Source organism: Odocoileus virginianus, chromosome 14, assembly GCF_023699985.2.
Source record: "Odocoileus virginianus isolate 20LAN1187 ecotype Illinois chromosome 14, Ovbor_1.2, whole genome shotgun sequence".
Classification (NCBI taxonomy): Eukaryota; Metazoa; Chordata; class Mammalia; order Artiodactyla; family Cervidae; genus Odocoileus; species Odocoileus virginianus.
Window position 1 is genome coordinate 21,978,491 of NC_069687.1, and position 18,613 is coordinate 21,997,103.

General features: G+C 36.8%; 1 long non-coding RNA gene across 2 annotated transcripts; it reads left to right on the forward strand.

The window, feature by feature from the left end:
* The first annotated feature begins 3,600 nt into the window (after positions 1 to 3,600).
* LOC110143631 (uncharacterized) lies at positions 3,601 to 10,479 on the forward strand. 2 transcript variants are annotated; one of them, XR_002315629.2, is made up of 5 exons: positions 3,601 to 3,709; positions 7,932 to 8,014; positions 9,761 to 9,809; positions 10,019 to 10,209; positions 10,393 to 10,479. It is a non-coding gene; the product is annotated as an uncharacterized lncRNA (long non-coding RNA). The 2 variants fall into 2 exon arrangements; XR_002315628.2 differs by having other exon boundaries at positions 7,932 to 7,996.
* The last annotated feature ends 8,134 nt before the right edge of the window (positions 10,480 to 18,613 follow it).

The following is an 18,613-nucleotide window of genomic DNA, read 5'->3' on the forward strand; positions in this document are numbered from 1 at the left end:
GCATATTAAAACCACAATGAGATAAGACTTCAAATCTATTAGAATGGCTATCATAAAAATACAAAATAAAAAATGATGGCATGGACTTAGAGAAAAACCATTTTGGACTGCTGGAGGAATTGTAAATTGGTACAGCCACTATGTGAAACACATGGAGGATCCTCAAGAAATTAAAAACAGAACTACTGTGGGATGCAGCAATTCCACTCCTGGGAATATATCCAAAGGAAACAACCCTACGTCCATATCTGCAATAGTGACACTGTCTAAGATATGGTAACAACTTGAGTCTGAGAGTCCATCAACAGATGATGGGTAAAGAAGTTATACACACATATGTGGACTTGCCTTATGGCTCAGCTGTTAAAGAATTTGCCTGCAATGCAGGAGACCTGGGTTTGATCCCTGAGTTGGGAAGATACTGTGGAGAAGGGAAAGGTTAACTATTCCAGTATTCTGGTCTGGAGATTGATTATATTCTTTGCAGTCAAAGATGGAGGAGCTCTACATAGTCAGCAAAAACAAGACTGGGAGCTGACTATGGCTCATACCATGAACTCATTGCAAAATTCAGACTTAAATTGAATAAATTAGGGAAAAACAGCAGGCCATTTAGGTATGACCTAAATCAAATCCCTTAAAATTATATAGTAGAAGCGACAAATGGATTCAAGGGATTAGATCTGATAGAGTGCCTGAAGAACTATGGACGTAGGTTCGTGACATTGTCTAGGAGGAAGTGATTAGGACCACCCCCAAGAAAAAGAAATGCAAAAAGGCAAAATATTTGTCTGAGGAGGCCATACAACTAGCTGAGAAAAGAAGAGAGGCTAAAGACAAAGGAGAAAAGGAAAGATATACCCATTTGAATGCAGAGTTCCAAAGAATAGCAAGGGAGATAAGAAAACCTTCCTCAGCGATCAATGCAAAGAAATAGAGGAAAAGAATAAAATGGGAAAGACAAGAGATCTCTTCAAGAAAATCAGAGACACCAATGAAGCATTTCATGCAAAGATGGGCACAATAAATGACAGAAATGGCATGGACCTAACAGAAGCTGCAGATATTAAGAGGTGGCAAGAATACACAAAAGAATTATACAAAAAAGATGTTCATGACCCAGATAACCACAATGGTGTGATCACTCACCTAGAGCCAGACAGCCTGGAATGCGAAGTCAAGTAGGCCTTAGGAAGCATCACTATGAGCAAAGCTAGTGGAGATGATGGAATTCCAGTTGAGCTATTTCAAATCCTAACAGATGATGTTGTTAAAGTGCTGCACTCAATATACCAGCAAATTTAGAAAACTCAACAGTGGCCACAGGACTGGAAAATGTCAGTTTTCTTTCAAAACCTAAAGAAAGGCAATGCCAAAGAATATTCAAACTACTGCACAGTAGCACTCATCTCACATACTAGCAAAATAATGCTCAAAATTTTCCATGCCAGGCTTTAATAGTATGTAAACTGTGAACCTCCAGATGTTCAAGCTGGATTTTGGAAAGGCAGAGGAACCAGAGATCAAATTGCCAACATCTGTTGGATCATCGAAAAAGCAAAACAGTTCCAGAAAAAACATCTACTTCTGCTTTATTGACTATGCCAAAGCCTTTGACTGTGTGGATCACAACGAACTGTGGAAAATTTTTCAAGAGATGTGAATATCAGACCACCTTTCCTTCCTCCTGAGAAATTTATAAGCAGGTCAAGAAGTAACAGTTAGAACTGGACATGGAACAACAGATCGGTTCCAAAATGGGATAGGAGTATGTCAAGGCTGTATACTGTCACCCTGCTTATTTAACTTATATGCAAAGTACATCATGAGAAATGCTGGGCTGGATGAAGTACAAGCTGGAAATAAGACTGATGGGAGAAATAGCAATAACCTCAGATATGTAGATGACACCAACCTTATGGCAGAAAATGAAGAAAAACTCAAATTCCTCTTAATGAAAGTGAAGCAGAAGAGTGAAAAAGTTGGCTTAAAACCCAACATTCAAAAAACTAAGGTCATGGCATCCGGTCCCATTACTTCATGGCAAATAGATGGGGAAACAATGGAAACAATGGGGAAACAGTGACAGACTTTATCTTTGGGGCTCCAAAATCACTGCAGATCGTGACTGCCGCCATGAAGTTAAAAGATGCATGCTCCTTGGAAGAAAAGCTTGACCAACCTAGACAACACATTAAAAAACAGAGATATTACTTTGCTGACCAATCTCATCAAAGCTATGGTTTTTCTAGTAATCATGTATGGATGTGTGAGTTGGGCTATAGAGATAGCTGAGCATCGAAGAACTGATGTTTTTGAAGTGTGGTTTTGGATAAGACTCTTGAGAGTCCCTTGGACTGCAAGGAGATCCGACCAGTCAATCCTAAAGGAAATCAGTCCTGAATATTCATTGGAAGGACTGATGCTGAAACTGAAACTCCAATGCTTTGGCCACCTGATGGGAAGAACTGACTCATTTGAAAAGACCCTGATGCTGGGGAAGACTGTAGGCAGAAGGAGAAGGGGATGATGGAAGGTAAGATGGTTGGATGGCATCACTGATTCAATGGACATAAGTTTCAGCAGGCTCCGGGAGTTGCTGATGGACAGGGAAGCTTGGCATGCTGCAGTCCATGGGGTCGCAAAGAGTCGGACATGACTGAGTGACTGAACTGAACTGAACATACATATGTATGTATATATAAATCTATATTTACATGCATGATGGATTATTGTTTAACCATAGAAATGGGTGAAATATTGAAGGCATCATGTAAAGTAAAGTAGGTTAGACAGTGCAAGACAATACTGTATGAGCTCACTCCTATATAGAATTAAAAAAGGAGAACAAACTTGTAGTTATCAGAGGCTGAAGATGAAGGAAGAGGGGATTGGAGAAAGACTGTCAAAAGTTATAATCTTCACTTAGAAGTCAGTGTCTTTATTTGCTCAGTCAGGTCTGACTCTGTGATTCCATGGACTATAGCACATAGCCCGCCAGGCGCTTCTGTCCATAGAATTGTCCAGGCAAGAATACTGGAGTGGGTAGCTGTTTCCTTCTCCATGGGATCTTCCCGACCCAGGGATTGAACTCAGGTCTCCTGCATTGCAGGCATATTCTTTGCTGTTTCAGTCATCAGTGTAATTACAACATGATAATTATAGCTAATATTGCTATAAGATAAAATATAGGATTCTTTTAAAAGAGTAAATCCTAAGACTTCTATGATAATAATTTGTTTTCCTTTTCTGTCTTATTGTATTTATTGGCGTATGTACATGTTAACTGAATTTAATATGGTAATCAATTCACAGTACATGCAAACCGAATCACCCTTCTGTATATCTTAAACATATACAGTGATATGTGTTAGTTATTTCTCAATAAAACCAGAAAAAAGACCTGCAAACAAATCTAAAACATGTGCAAGATCTTTACAAAGAAAACTTTGAAATGTTATGAAACACTAAGAAAAAATTAGGTGATTTATAAAGTCTATGAGTCAGAACTTAATATTATAATGATAAAAAAATTCTCCAGATTAATCTAAAAATTTTAAAAATCCCAAATACATCCCAAATTTTTTTTTACAGAAATAGTGTTGGTGACTTCACAATATACATAGCAATGTAAAGGAATATGATCATCCAAGACAATACTGAAATCCAACAAAGTCAGAGACCTTCATTCAGCAAATTGCAAGATAAGGTATGAAGTTACAGCAAATAATGTCATGAGGTTTTGGTGCAAGAAGAGACAAATAAACATATGCACTAGGGAAAAAAGTCAAGAAATAGACTGATACATATATGAACAGTTGGTTTATACCACACATGACATTGTAGAACAATCTGGAAAGGACAATCTTTTCAAAGAATCATGTTCTATCAATTGAGTATTTATGTATCTATGAAGGAATTATAAAAATTATCTCCTGCCTAAAAAATAAAATTATTTTTAAGTGAACTGTAGATATGAATATGAAATTAAACAAACATTTTCAAGAAAGTAATTCAGGGAAATAATTTCATAATCCGAAGTAGGGAAAGATGCCTTAAGTGAGACAAAAATGCAGCAACCATAAAGAAAAAAATGGTAAATAATACTACATAAAATAAAATAAAATTTTATTCTGCTCATGAATACACATCACTAACAGAGTAAAACAGAATATTTCATTTGTATTTTTATAGTAAATGTATTATATTCATGTGAAGGACTACCATACAAAAGTACAAATAGGAAATTAAGTTATAGAAAATCATATGGTTCTCAAAAACATATTAAGGCAAAGAAATTAGCTGCTATGGAAAGCATACTGAATACATATTTCCACATGTATATTTACAAAAAAAGGCACAACATCTACAGTATTAGAAGTCAGAGGACAGTTTTGGGGGGGAAAAGGGAGATAAATGTTGATTTTGGAAAGGAGAAAAGAGAGTCTTCAGTATTGTTGGCATTAATATATTTCTTGACTTGGGTAATGTTAAATGTTAATACTCTGCTACTACTTGCTAAATTCTACACCTAATGTCTTTTACACTTTTTTAATATATTTTACTGCAATAAAATTAAGTTAATAAAATATCAAGAAAATATTTTCCGGACATTGTTTTGTGTCCCTTTACACATAGTAACTCATTTATTTAACCCTCCCTGATCTCTTAGGTAGATATTATTATGCCTAATTTTAAGATGAAAACATAATTAAAGATTATGAACTAAAATGGAGTATTTAAGTAGCATAATGATTAAGTTGCTGATCCAGGATGCCCATCAAGATATCTGGCTGCAAAATTTGTATTATTAACTAGAATACTTTGCTCTATTTCAAATTCACATTTTGCATAGGTGGAAAATTTTCCATTCTTCAAATGCAACATTGTTTTATCTCCAATGGCTGCTGAGCATCAAATAACTCACTATAGGAGAAAGGCTTCAGGTCAGGATTTTATCAATCTATTCCACCCAGATACATGTAACACTTTGTATTTACCCAAGCGCATTGTTTTTTTACAACAGTATCTCAATTGTACTACTTTTAATATATAAGTTTAAATTACTCATACAGTCACTAATCATACTTATATTTGAATAATTATTTTTGTATTATTTTGTATTGTGCATATGGAGCATGCCCTGAGAATATTGTTTAAAAATTCAGTGCATTATGTAGTGAAAATTTGGATGAGTCTCTCTTTCCCGATAACTCAATTTATTGAACAGGCTACCCACAGATAAACTTAGTGACTATGTTACAGTAAATTATTTTGTGGGTTGATGATTCATGGAGGTTCTGGGGTTAATATATAACATGGGCCACGCTATTTTTCTACTGTTCTCAGTTGTGTCTGACTCTTTGCAGTCCCATAGACCGTAGTCTGCCAGGATCCTATGTCTATGGAATTTTCCAGGCAAGATTACTGGAGTAGGATGTCATGATTTTAAGTGGGGTGCCATTTCCTACTCCCGGGCATCTTCCAGACCCAAAGATCGAAGCTATGATCCCTGTGTCTTCTGCATTGGCAGCAGATTCTTTACCACTACTGCCATCTGTGAAGCTCATTTTTTTTTTCCATTAGCATATATAAATATATTTTTTACTTATCTATGTGTGTGGTTCTAGTTCTATATACCTATGTGATTGGAGAAATAAAGCATCTACTTTTGTAATGTCATTTGCATTTTGAGAAGGATGGACTAAACTGTTTTAAAGATAACTTCGTGTGATTTCAGTATTTGCAGAGTCAATGCATCATATGACTGTCGTTTCAGCAAGTTGACACTAGGTGGAGATTATATTTAATTAATAATGCTTGTCTTACAAGCTGCATTTTCAAACATAGGGTTCCCTCACTAACTGAAAGTAAAACAGTCCTGTGAAATTTTTCTTGAGGCAAAATGGCCTAAAGCAAAGATGTGGTTACTGTAGGACACATCTTACTAATGCATACACAAAATAAACTGAGGTAAAACACACATGATCACATAGTTCAAAATTATGGTGGCTTGATGCTATGATACTAAGTGTAGTTCCTGGGGAAGGAGCTTGGCATTGTCACTGTCCCTCAGAGTGTTGGCTTCCTCTATCATAGAGGTCTGCTACAAAACAGACATTGAACAGTATTTTTGCTTTTTGTCTTTTTTCTTCCCCATAAAATCAAAAATCCTCTTTGGATTTCTTTATGTTAAGAAAAATAGGTAGTAATGCAGGTCTTTCATAAAAGTGAAGTGGTGTAAAGAGAATGCTCAAAAAGTGGGAGATACCTGTACTTTCATTTTCAGAGAATTCTAAAACAACTATTCCTCACATATTTAATTATTTTGGATTTATTAACAAGTAATTTTTAAAAATCAACAATTGACATCATTACAATTAAATTGCTTGAAAGAAAAAAAAAGTATAATAGAATAACTGCATGACTAACTCCCATCAGAACCTGTTCTGAATACTTTATCTGTGTGATCTTAGTAAAATATTTCATATCTCTGGGATTCTCTTGATGTAGAATTAAATTAGTGCTTTAAAAAGATATTTAATAGGAGAACTATTTTGAAGGAAGAAAAACACACACACAATTAAATGAATGCTTTAATTGAATTGATTTAGTGTCTACCTACTTCTCCCTTTCCAGATCTTCCATCTTATATAATGCTCCAAATCCTACTGTTGAAACCAACTTTCTACAAGATGTTCTAAAGCCCACTGAACACTACCTTTCTCTGAAGGCCTTAAATGAAAGACTGCTGCTTTCTCTAGATTACCATTGGGCAAATCTGTTAATTTAAGCATTATCTGGAAGTGTCTTAAAAAAAATTATAATTCTTAGGTAGGTCCTATGTTGAACCACATGAAACTGAATCTGTGAAAGTGGCCCCCAAACACTGGTATTTAAAAACATTGTTCTACAATTTAGAGTTACAGTGAGTGTTGAGAACCACTCTACTAGCACTTTAACTCAATTCTCCTAAGCTTGATTTTTGGGGGAAACCTCCATGAGTAACTTCAGCAATGATTTTATAGGTAAATTTACATGTGATCATATAGAGAGAGCATCCTGTGTCTTATGCAGTTGATGCCCCAGTTTAGAATGCTGAAAAGCTTAGCTGAGATTGTGATCATCTTTATCCAAGACATGCCAATAGCAAGGATAGGAAGTTTTGGCTGAAACCCAAAGCTTTTTCAGGAACAAAATTAATAGCTATTTTTTCCCTACTCTCTTTACATGTATATGCCACATATCCAATTATTTTAATTGATATATTTTCTGCTCTTTACTCTTTTCTGGAAAGATTGTTTCAAATCCTATTTTAAATACAATGGAAGCAATTAATCACTGGTTTTGTTTTATATTTAGGTTATCAAATGATCTTTAAGACAAAATTATACAAACATATATTATAACATAAAGGATAAATGCTTGCTTTAGTTACAAAGTGCTAAGGAAATTTCTTCATATTGTCATATTTTTTACTTCCATTTTCAAGTGAAAATTGCTTTTCAAAAATAAAATTACCCTTAATTATATTGAAATGATTACAAATTGAACAACTATGAGATAATAATACAATCAGATGTCAAAATGTGAAGTACTAAAAAAAAAAGTTAAGTACTATTCTCACTAACAAGTGAAAATATTAATATAAATTATTAATCTTAATTATAACTTTAATTTATGAACCATCTTTCATAACTCATATTTAAAAGTCACTTTTTAAATGTTTTGAACACATAGAGCATCTCCTTAAAATAACACTGTGTATAAATTCATTATACTAGTTTATTCAGATGTGCATAAAAAATTACCAACAGAAAATACTGAAAGATTTGGGGAATTACAAGTAGTAGAAAGCATAGTATGGTGAAACCAGATTTTATGTTGCTTAACTGAATAAAACAAACTTTGGAATTTGTCCTTCTTTATAGATACTACAAATTCTCCTATCCCGGTTCCTATCTCCTCCCAAACATCTGAGGAAAATTATCCAAAGGTTTGTCTCCTTACACAGGTGAAAGTCATCTATTCTGCATCACTTTTAAATGAATCCAGTGTAAAGAAATCATACCATAGAATTTCTACCAAATTAATTAATCATTTTTTATATCTTTTGGCTTTTTAAAATATTTAAAATATTTAAATTTGAAGCAACCATTAACTTAGGGAAAAGATAAGTACAGTACAAAGACCTTTTTCTCCTGAGACACTTAAGAGGAGATTGCCAACCCAAAATAGTTTATATTATCTATAAACAAGGATATTATCCTATGTAACCACAATATAAGCATAAGTATAAGAAAATTAGCATTGATATATTACTACAACCTAATCCTCAGGGCAGTGGGATTATACTGATGGATGTTGACATACTTCCCCTGACTTCGAGAGCCAAGATATAAGGGCCAAGAATCTGTCACAATCAATGACCTTACAGAATACAATCTCATTCTCTGTCTTTTGGTTTAGATGCATAGGTAACCACCTGGGGATCTTCTGGATAGAATCCAGGTCTCCCACACTGCAGACAGATTCTCTACCAGCTGAGTAACCAGGAAAGCCCAACCTAAATGGAGCTGCCTCAACTTATAATATATTATAATTATGACTGCTCCTGGTAGCATTACTTACTTTTTGGGCCTTAGAGCCACCAAAATCACAGAGGCTCAACTGGAAATGAGTTATTAGATCTAATGGTGAGGAAAGCCACACTCACCCTTTTATAACAGGTTCTTGGCCCTTATATCTTGGCTCTTGGAGAGATATCCACTAGTTTAAACCAAAGCTCATAACTTGTGGAATCACACGCAGTGTATGTCTTATATCAGGACATTATCTCCTAGAGGGAGGCTGCTTTTCTCTTTGCTGACATTGGAGCTGAGTCCTTAGTAAGACAGTCCACATTTTTCTTGGTCTGGACACTTTGGAATCAGGGAAAACATATCAATATCTATAAGCATAATCTCACTGTCCCACTTTTCTATGGCTTCCCTGGTGGTTCAGACATTGAGGAGTCTGCCTGTAACACAGGAGACCCTGGTTCAGGCCCTGGGTCAGGAAGATCCCCTGGAGAAGGAAGTGGCAACCCACTCCAGTATTCTTGCCTGGAAAATCCAATGGATAGAGGAACCTGGCAGGCTACAGTCCATGGGGTCGCAAAGAGTCGGACATGACTAAGTGACTTCACTTCTTCACTTTATTGTCATAAAGTTGGAAAAATGTGTCGTGAAAGGTAGCATGATGTTGAAGTTATTAGATAAGAAATGGTGCTTATAGAAGCACTTTGAACAAAGAAAGCAAAGTCCATACTTGTACATATGTCTATCTCAATAAAGAAAAAAATTGCTACTGGTTTCATGGTATGAAGAATATAATGTGATTTCCTCAGGTTATTCCATTGAACACCAATTAGCCAGTATAAGTCGATAACATCTTTCTTTCAAAGCAATGTGGAAAATTAGATGTATTGTTTAAACTTCTGCCAAAAAGATCGACTTCCTACTACCATTTTTTTATAGGGTGGCGGTTTTAAGATATGTGTTCAGATGCTTTGACATTTCTCTCAATATTGGGAGATTTATGGTCCCTTCTTTGAACCTGGGAAGATTTGTGAATGAAGTGTCTAGTGGAATACAGAAAAAGTAACATTATGTGACTTGTGAGGATAGGCTCTACCAGGCCAACTAACTTTTGTTTCACTCATTGAGAATATTCACTCTGAAGCCCTTAGCCACCATATTAAAACTCCAATCTTTTTCAGCCACTGTGCTGCAAAAGTCATGAATAGATCTTCCAGTTGACCACCTCAGGTAAGTGTATCCTTCCTGTTATTCTTGCCAAGTCAATTGGCATATAAGAGAAGCCATCTTGAACATTCCAGACCAAACATTCACCAGTGAGTACTGTCAGATGACCTTTATTGGCACCATGTAGAACAGATGATGCACCCAGCTTAGTCTTTCCCAAATTTCTGACCCATAAAATCATGATATGTAATAAAACAATTATTATTTTTCAGTTGTTGCACCACAGTGGATAACCGGAGCACAGAATGGCCTCCTGAGTCACTTCAGTTTTAATCCACTAAAAATTCACTTCTGTTCCTACCACCTAAAATTGAAATCCACATTTTTTGATATTCATTAAAATCTTATGGAACTCCTCACAGGCCCTTAGGCATTTTTTTTTTAAAACTTTGCTGAATCAGAAGTAATTACTATGGGAATTTCAATGATGCTTGCTTGCAAATAACTTGTAACTTTGAGAGTTGAGTCATGCTATTCTAATTAATGATGCAATGATGTAACACCCCTTAACTCTTTAAATCACTGGATCACATAACACTAAAGATGAGGAGTTGAAGTAATATATTCATGGTTTTCTCTTTTTTAGGTATTTTTTCTCTGTAAAGACTCACTGGTAAACCAGAAGCGTCCTATAGAGAATGCAGAAGTCAATGAGGAGTCCATTCACTGCTGAAAATAAACACAAACGAGAGAAGTGAAGCAATATCCTGGTCTAATTCCTTCCCTGTCCTTTAATCTCCTAAGCATCACGTTGGTCAAACTCAAACAAAATTATTCATGTAAGGGAGGCCATGTGATCATTCAACAGGGCTCAGCATCCTGAGGCAGAGAACACAATCAAAACAAACAGACAAAAACTGAGAATATGGCTTAGCATAGTGAAGTCAATGCTATTGAACGGTACATTATATCCCTGACTTGAAGGACATTAGAATCCATAACACTTTGAAAAGCTACAGGCTGTTTCCAGGCATAGAGACATTTAGGAAGTATCTGTGCATGAGTACTCAAACACAATTATTAATTCTTTTGTGCCAAACATTTTTTTCAGGTGATACTAGAATTGAGAGTCTGTTGACTAGCAAACTCATTGGAAAAACCTTGATGCTGGGAAAGATTGAAGGCAGGAGAAGTGGATGACAGAGGATGAGATGGTTGGATGGCATCTTTGATTCACTGGACATCGGTTTGAGCAAACTCCAGGAGATGGTGAGGGAGAGGGAGACCTGTGGGCTGCAGTCCATGGGGTCACAGAGTTGGACATGACTGAAGGACTGAACAACAACAAGCCATTCAACCACAACCAAAGAGGAACATTTCTAGGCTAAATAGTAGGGCTTGTAGCTGATTCTGTTGAGATCTACCTACTCTTTCCTGCCCTGTCCTAGAATTTGAACTGGTAAGCTTTCTGTAGGCAGTGCATGATTATCTAGAAGCTATCTTGCTGCTCATATATTAGATCATATATACAGGATACAGAGTATAATATAGCTCCAGGAAAGAAACTGTGCCCCAAACCTGAATATTAGATAAGGAAGCTTCATTTATAAATATACTTTTGTGAACATATCAAATAGTCTGATGTATCTTACAGTGATATATTTGGAAATAGGGGCTTCCCTGGTGGCTTATAAATAAAGAATGCACCTGCCAATGCAAAAGATATAGGTTCGATCTCCAGGTCAGGAAGATCCCCTGGAGAAAGAAATGGCAACACACTAAAGTATTCTTGCTTGAAAAATCCCATGGCCAGAGGAGCCTAGCAAGCTATAGTCCACGGGTTGACAAAAGAGTTGGACGTTATTTAGGGACTAAACAATAACAACAGCAACAATTTGGGAACAGCTCTTTTGATGATTCCTAGTAAAATGCTTCCCAAAATCTGGCAGCATTGCTTCCTTGCTTCCACTAGTTTCCTATAAGATTCTGGACACAGTCAAGAAATTATTTTCATTGAATAACTGCCAACTCAATGGCTCCTAGTATGCTCTGCTGAAAATATATCCTTAGCACTTTGTGAAAGCAAACTCATACATCATAAGCTATCTATTTCCTAAGCCTCCAAACCAGTCAACTGAAAGACTTCAGACACCAACTGCATTACCAGCAGGTTAGCTTATCCCAGTCTTCCCTAAACTCTCTGAGCCACAGCCTATTCAAATTAAGCACTCTTAACACCTAGCCTCTTAGAGCAGATGATTATATAATTATGAAGCAGAATACTACATTTCTTTTTCTCATAGGTTTATGGTAAAAATAATAGAATTTCCAATTGAGCTTTCTCTTTTCAGTCTGGAAATTATTATAGGAAAATCTTTTAGTCCTTTTCACCATCCTCTGCATGGTAGAAACATTTTCTATTCTTATTGGAAAGAACCTAACATTAACTCTGTGGAGTTTTACTGAGGCATGAACAGAAGCAGAGCAGAAGAAGAACAAGCATGCCTTGTTTCTTATTTTATTTAACACGCCCACTTGCTAGTGATTTTTTCTTCCCACTTCCTCCTGTGCTTCAGGAATAAAAGAATAATCTGACTAAGCAGTACATGCCTCACAAAGTCAGACTACAGTATGACTCTTCCTGTTCTGGCTCATCTTTTGAGCATTTAGAAGATAAATTAATTTAAAAATGCACTCTATAGTCCCAGACTCTTTGTTCAGGGGATATGTGGTTGATTTCTGTAGAAGCTAGTCATCTTTATGCAAATTTCTAGCATCACTTTCAAAATATTTTCTGCTTTTTCAGGATTCTTCTCTGATGCTTGCATGACACTAATATACCATATATTATCTACTTTTCTCTTGTAATATGTTTAGAAATATGCATACAGTATTAAGTCAATAAAGTCCCAACAGTGCCGCATGGGTAATTTTTCATTCACTAGTTGATACCTATGCTGAGACAGTTCTCTGCAAGCTTGTGTCTTAGGAGGGGAAAAAAAAAAACCAACAAAACAGAGTAGGCAAGTGAGATTGGCAATTGTCAAAACAATTGCATATGCCAGGACTTTAAGAATAACCAAATAAGAAGGCAACAAGAGCTGGTTCAGAGCTGATCTGGTTTCATATGATTTACCTGACACTTATACCCAATCATTTCACTTAACACAGAGCACTCATCCTTTGAGTACTTTAGATTGTTTTGGTAATAGGAAACACAACAACAAAAGTACAGGAATGCAGCTCCATGTTCTGTAAGATTAGATAGCAATAAATGGTAAATTACTCTGTCTTTATTAAAGATTTGTTGAAATGCCTTATATTGGGTATTTTCTCTTTATGTGAACTCTGTATTTCAACCAACTGCAGACAGTGCAATACTATAGTATTTAAATACTATTGAAAAATCTGCATTTAAAATGGTTTGTGTGTTCCTAACCATGTTATTCAAGGGCCAACCATATTTGGACATTGTCAGTATGTATATACCACCATTCACTACTTTCCCTCTCCTATAGACAAGCTTTTTACCTATATGCCATTGAGAACAATACAACTCTTCATATCAATGCATTTTACATGTACTTCTAATTTAAATGTACATGTATCTATTACTATTAAAACTAAATATTTGCTCATATGTTTTTTGAACATGCGTGGTTCCTGTTCTATGAAACATTTGTTCAAGGCTTTTAACAATTTCTGTTGGAATTTGGGCTTTTTCTAATTTGGTTTTTATATATTTCACAATAATTGCTCAATGTATATAAATGTAAAATTTTGAATTTGAGTACATAAATCAACAAGATGTCATAAACATTTTCCTTTCATTTACATTTGTTTAAAGAACTTACAGATGTTCAGGCTGAATTTAGAGAAGGCAGAGATCAAATTGCCAACATCTGTTGGATCACAGAAAAAGGAAGAGAGTTTCAGAAAAACATCTACTTCTGCTTCACTGACTACACCAAAACCTTTGACTGTGTGGATCACCACAAGCTGTGGAAAACTCTTCAAGAGATGGGAATACCAGACCACCTTACCTGCCTCCTGAGAAATCTGCATGCAATTCAGGAAGTAACAGTTAGAACCGGACTCGGAACTATGAACTGGTTCCAAATTGGGGAAGGAGTATGTTAAGGTTATATATTGTTACCCAGTTTATTTAACTTATATGCAGAATATATCATGTGAAATGCCAAACTGGATGAAGCACAAGCTGGAATCAAGTTTGCTGGGAGAAATATCAATAACCTCAGATATGCAGATGACACTACCTTTATGGAAGAAAGTGAAGAGGAACTAAAGAGCTTCTTGATGAAAGTGAAAGAAGAGACTGAAAAAGTTGGCTTAAAACTTAACATTAAAAAAACTAAGAACATGGCATCTTGTGCCATCACTTCATGGCAAATAGATGGAGAAACAATGGAAACAGTGAGAGACTTTATTTTCTTGAGCTCCAAAATGACTGCAGGTGGTGACTGCAGCCAAGAAATTAAAAGATGTTTCCTCCTTGGAAGAAAAGCTATGACAAACCTAGACAGCACATTAAAAAGCAGAGACATTACTTTGGTGACAAGGGTCCCTCTAGTCAAAGTTATGTTTTTTCCAGTAGTCACGTACGGATGTGAGGGTCGGACTATAAAGAAAGCTGAGCACCAAAAGAACTGATGCTTTTGAACTGTGGTGTTGGAGAAGACTCTTGAAAATCCCTTGGGCTGCAAGGATATCCAACCAGTCAATCCTAAAGGAAATCAGTGCTGAATATTCATTGGAAAGACTAATGCTGAAGCTGACGCTCCAATACTTCGGCTACCTAATGAGAAGAACTGACTCATTGGAAAAGACCCTGATGCTGAGAAAGATTGAAAGCAGGAGGAAAAGGGGGTGACAGAGGATGAGATGGTTGGATGACATCACTGACTCAATGGACATGAGTCTGAGCAAGCTCTGGGAGCTGGTGATGGACAGGGAAGCCTGGTGTGCTGCAGTCCATGGGGTGGCAAAGAGTCAGATATGACTGAGCAACTGAACTGAATTGAATTGAAAAAATGGTGGTAGTGGTGGTTTAGTCGCTCTGTCATGTCCTACTCTTGTGACCTCTTGGACTCTAGCCCACCAGGCTCCTCTGTCCATGGGATTTCCCAGACAAGAATAATGGAGTGGGTTGTCATTTCCTTCTTCAGGGAATATTCCCGAACCAAGAATCAAACTCTGGTCTCCTGCATTGGAGGTGGATTCTTTACCAACTGAACTACAAGGGAAGCTCCACTTCAAGAATATAGTTTTTAATTACTGATTAAAACTCTTTCTCCTTCCAGTTCAACTGAGACACCTAAGGATAAGAACAGTAATGTTCTGTGCTCTTTCCCTAGCTCAATGATTCCAATTAGGTGTTGGTTTTGTCAGGAGACAAACACCCTCTATATCACCAGGAAATAAAAAAATAGTCATGACTGTCTGGTATGGACTTTAGAGAATTCATTTCCATTTAAGTGTTGCTGCTGTTGCTGCTGCTAAGTTACTTCAGCTGTGTCTGACTCTGTGCAACCCCATAGATGGCAGCCCACCAGGCTCCACCGTCCCTGGGATTCTCCAGGCAAGAACACTGGAGTGGGTTGCCGTTTCCTTCCCCAGTGCATGAAAGTGTTAACCAATTATAATTCAAGGGCCTTTTATCTACAGCATAATAAAAATTACATAATTTATATATGATATACATGGAAATTTATTTTTTCCAATACTTGGTATGAGAAAAGATAACTACATCAATGATTATCCGTAAGAGATATTTAGACATAGCTTCTTTATGTTCAAAGAAAGAAAGAATGATGAAATCCTTTAGTAAAAAATTCTATAGAAAAAAATTAAGAACAATGCACCTTAATCCCATCACATATAGATAATCATAAAAAAAAATTACACTTAGAGCATCTCTACTCCATGAGTACATTTTAAAATTTTATGAGAAATTATTTTGGCTATTATATTTGGCTCAATTTTCTTTTGCCTATTTTATTTATTATGCATATACTCAGTCAGTTCAGTTGTTCAGTCCTGTCTGACTCTTTGCCACCCCATGAACCACTGCACAAGAGGCCTCCCTGTCCATCACCAACTCCTGGAGTCCACCCAAACCCATCTCCACTGAGTCAGTGATGCCATCCAGCCATGTCATCCTCTGTCATCCCCTTCTCCTCCTGCCCCCAATCCCTCCCAGCATCAGGGTCTTTTCCAATGAGTCAGCTCTTTGCATGAGGCAGCCAAAGTATTGGAGTTTCAGCTTCAACATCAGTCCTTCCAATGAATACCCAGGACTGATCTCCTTTAGGATGGACTGGTTGGATCTCCTTGCAGTCCAAGGTACTCTCAAGAGTCTTCTGCAACACCACAGTTCAAAAGCATCAATTAGGTCATTTATTTTTCTGGAGTTGAGCTGCAGGAGTTGCTTGTATATTTTTGAGATTAATCCTTTGTCTGTTGCTTCGTTTGCTATTATTTTCTCCCAATCTGAGGGCTGTCTTTTCACCTTGCTTATAGTTTCCTTTGTTGTGCAAAAGCTTTTAAGTTTCATTAGGTCCCATTTGTTTATTTTTGCTTTTATTTCCAATATTCTGGGATGTGGGTCATAGAGGATCCTGCTGTGATTTATGTCGGAGAGTGTTTTGCCTATGTTCTCCTCTAGGAGTTTGATAGTTTCTGGTCTTACATTTAGATCTTTAATCCATTTTGAGTTTATTTTTGTGTATGGTGTTAGAAAGTGTTCTAGTTTCATTCTTTTACAGGTGGTTGACCAGTTTTCCCAGCACCACTCGTTAAAGAGGTTATCTTTTTTCCATTGTATATCCTTGCCTCCTTTGTCGAAGATAAGGTGACCATAGGTTCGTGGATTTATCTCTGGGCTTTCTATTCTGTTCCATTGATCTATATTTCTGTCTTTGTGCCAGTACCATACTGTCTTGATGACTGTGGCTTTGTAGTATAGTCTGAAGTCAGGCAGATTGATTCCTCCAGTTCCATTCTTCTTTCTCAGGATTACTTTGGCTATTCGAGGTTTTTTGTATTTCCATACAAATTGTGAAATTATTTGTTCTAGTTCTGTGAAAAATACTGTTGGTAGTTTGATAGGGATTGCATTGAATCTATAGATTACTTTGGGTAGTATAGCCATTTTGACAATATTGATTCTTCCAATCCATGAACACGGTATATTTCTCCATCTGCTTGTGTCCTCTTTGATTTCTTTCATCAGTGTTTTATAGTTTTCTATGTATAGGTCTTTTGTTTCTTTAGGTAGATATACTCCTAAGTATTTGGGCCAAAGAACTCAACAGACATTTCTCCAAGGAAGACATACAGATGGCTAACAAACACATGAAAAGATGCTCAACATCACTCATTATCAGAGAAATGCAAATCAAAACCACAATGAGGTACCATTATACGCCAGTCAGGATGGCTGCTATCCAAAAGTCTACAAGCAATCAATGCTGGAGAGGGTGTGGAGAAAAGGGAACCCTCTTACACTGTTGGTGGGAATGCAAATTAGTACAGCCACTATGGAAAACAGTGTGGAGATTTCTTAAAAAGCTGGAAATAGAACTGCCATATGACCCAGCAATCCCACTTCTGGGCATACACACCAAGGAAACCAGATCTGAAAGAGACATGTGCACCCCAATGTTCATCGCAGCACTGTTTATAATAGCCAGGACATGGAAGCAACCCAGATGCCCATCAGCAGACGAATGGATGAGGAAGCTGTGGTACATATACACCATGGAATATTACTCAGCCATTAAAAAGAATTCATTTGAATCAGTTCCAATGAGATGGATGAAACTGGAGCCTGTTATACAGAGCGAAGTAAGCCAGAAAGATAAAGACCATTACAGTATACTAACACATATATATGGACTTTAGAAAGATGATAACGATAACCCTATATGCAAAACAGAAAAAGAGACTCAGATATATAGAACAGACTTGTGGACTCTGGGAGAAGGCGAGGGTGGGATGTTTCAAAAGAACAGCATTGAAATATGTATATTATCTAGGGTGAAACAGATAACCAGCTCAGGTTGGGTACATGAGACAAGTGCTCGGGCCTGGTGCACTGGGACGACCCAGAGGGATCGGGTGGAGAGGGAGGTGGGAGGGGGGACTGGGATGGGGAATACATGTAAATCCATGGCTAATTCATTTCAATGTATAACAAAAACTACTGTAATGATGTAAAGTAATTAGCCTCCAACTAATAAAAATTTAAAAAAAATTAAAAAAATTAAAAAAAAAAAAAAGAAGCCCTGAAAAAAAAAAAAAGCATCAATTATTCAGTGCTCGCTTTCTTCACAGTCCAACTCTCACATCCATTATGACCACTGGAAAAACCATAGCCTTGACTAGACGAACCTTTGTTGGCAAAGTAGTGTCTCTGCCTTTTAATATGCTGTCTAGGCTGGTCATAACTTTCCTTCCAAAGAGTAAGCGTCTTTTAATTTCATGGCTGCAATCACCATCTGCAGTGATTTTGGAGCCCAGAAAAATAAAGTCAGCCACTGTTTCCACTGTCTCCCCATCTATTTGCCATGAAGTGATGGGACCGGATGCCATGATCTTAGTTCTTTTTGTTTAATTTATTTTATTTTTTTTTCCATTTATTTTTATTAGTTGGAGGCTAATTACTTTACATCATTAGAGTAGTTTTTGTCATACATTGAAATGAATTAGCCATGGATTTACATGTATTCCCCATCCCGGTCCCCCCTCCCACCTCCCTCTCCACCCAATCCCTCTGGGTCTTCCCAGTGCACCAGGCCCGAGCACTTGTCTCATGCACCCAACCTGGGCTGGTGATCTGTTTCACC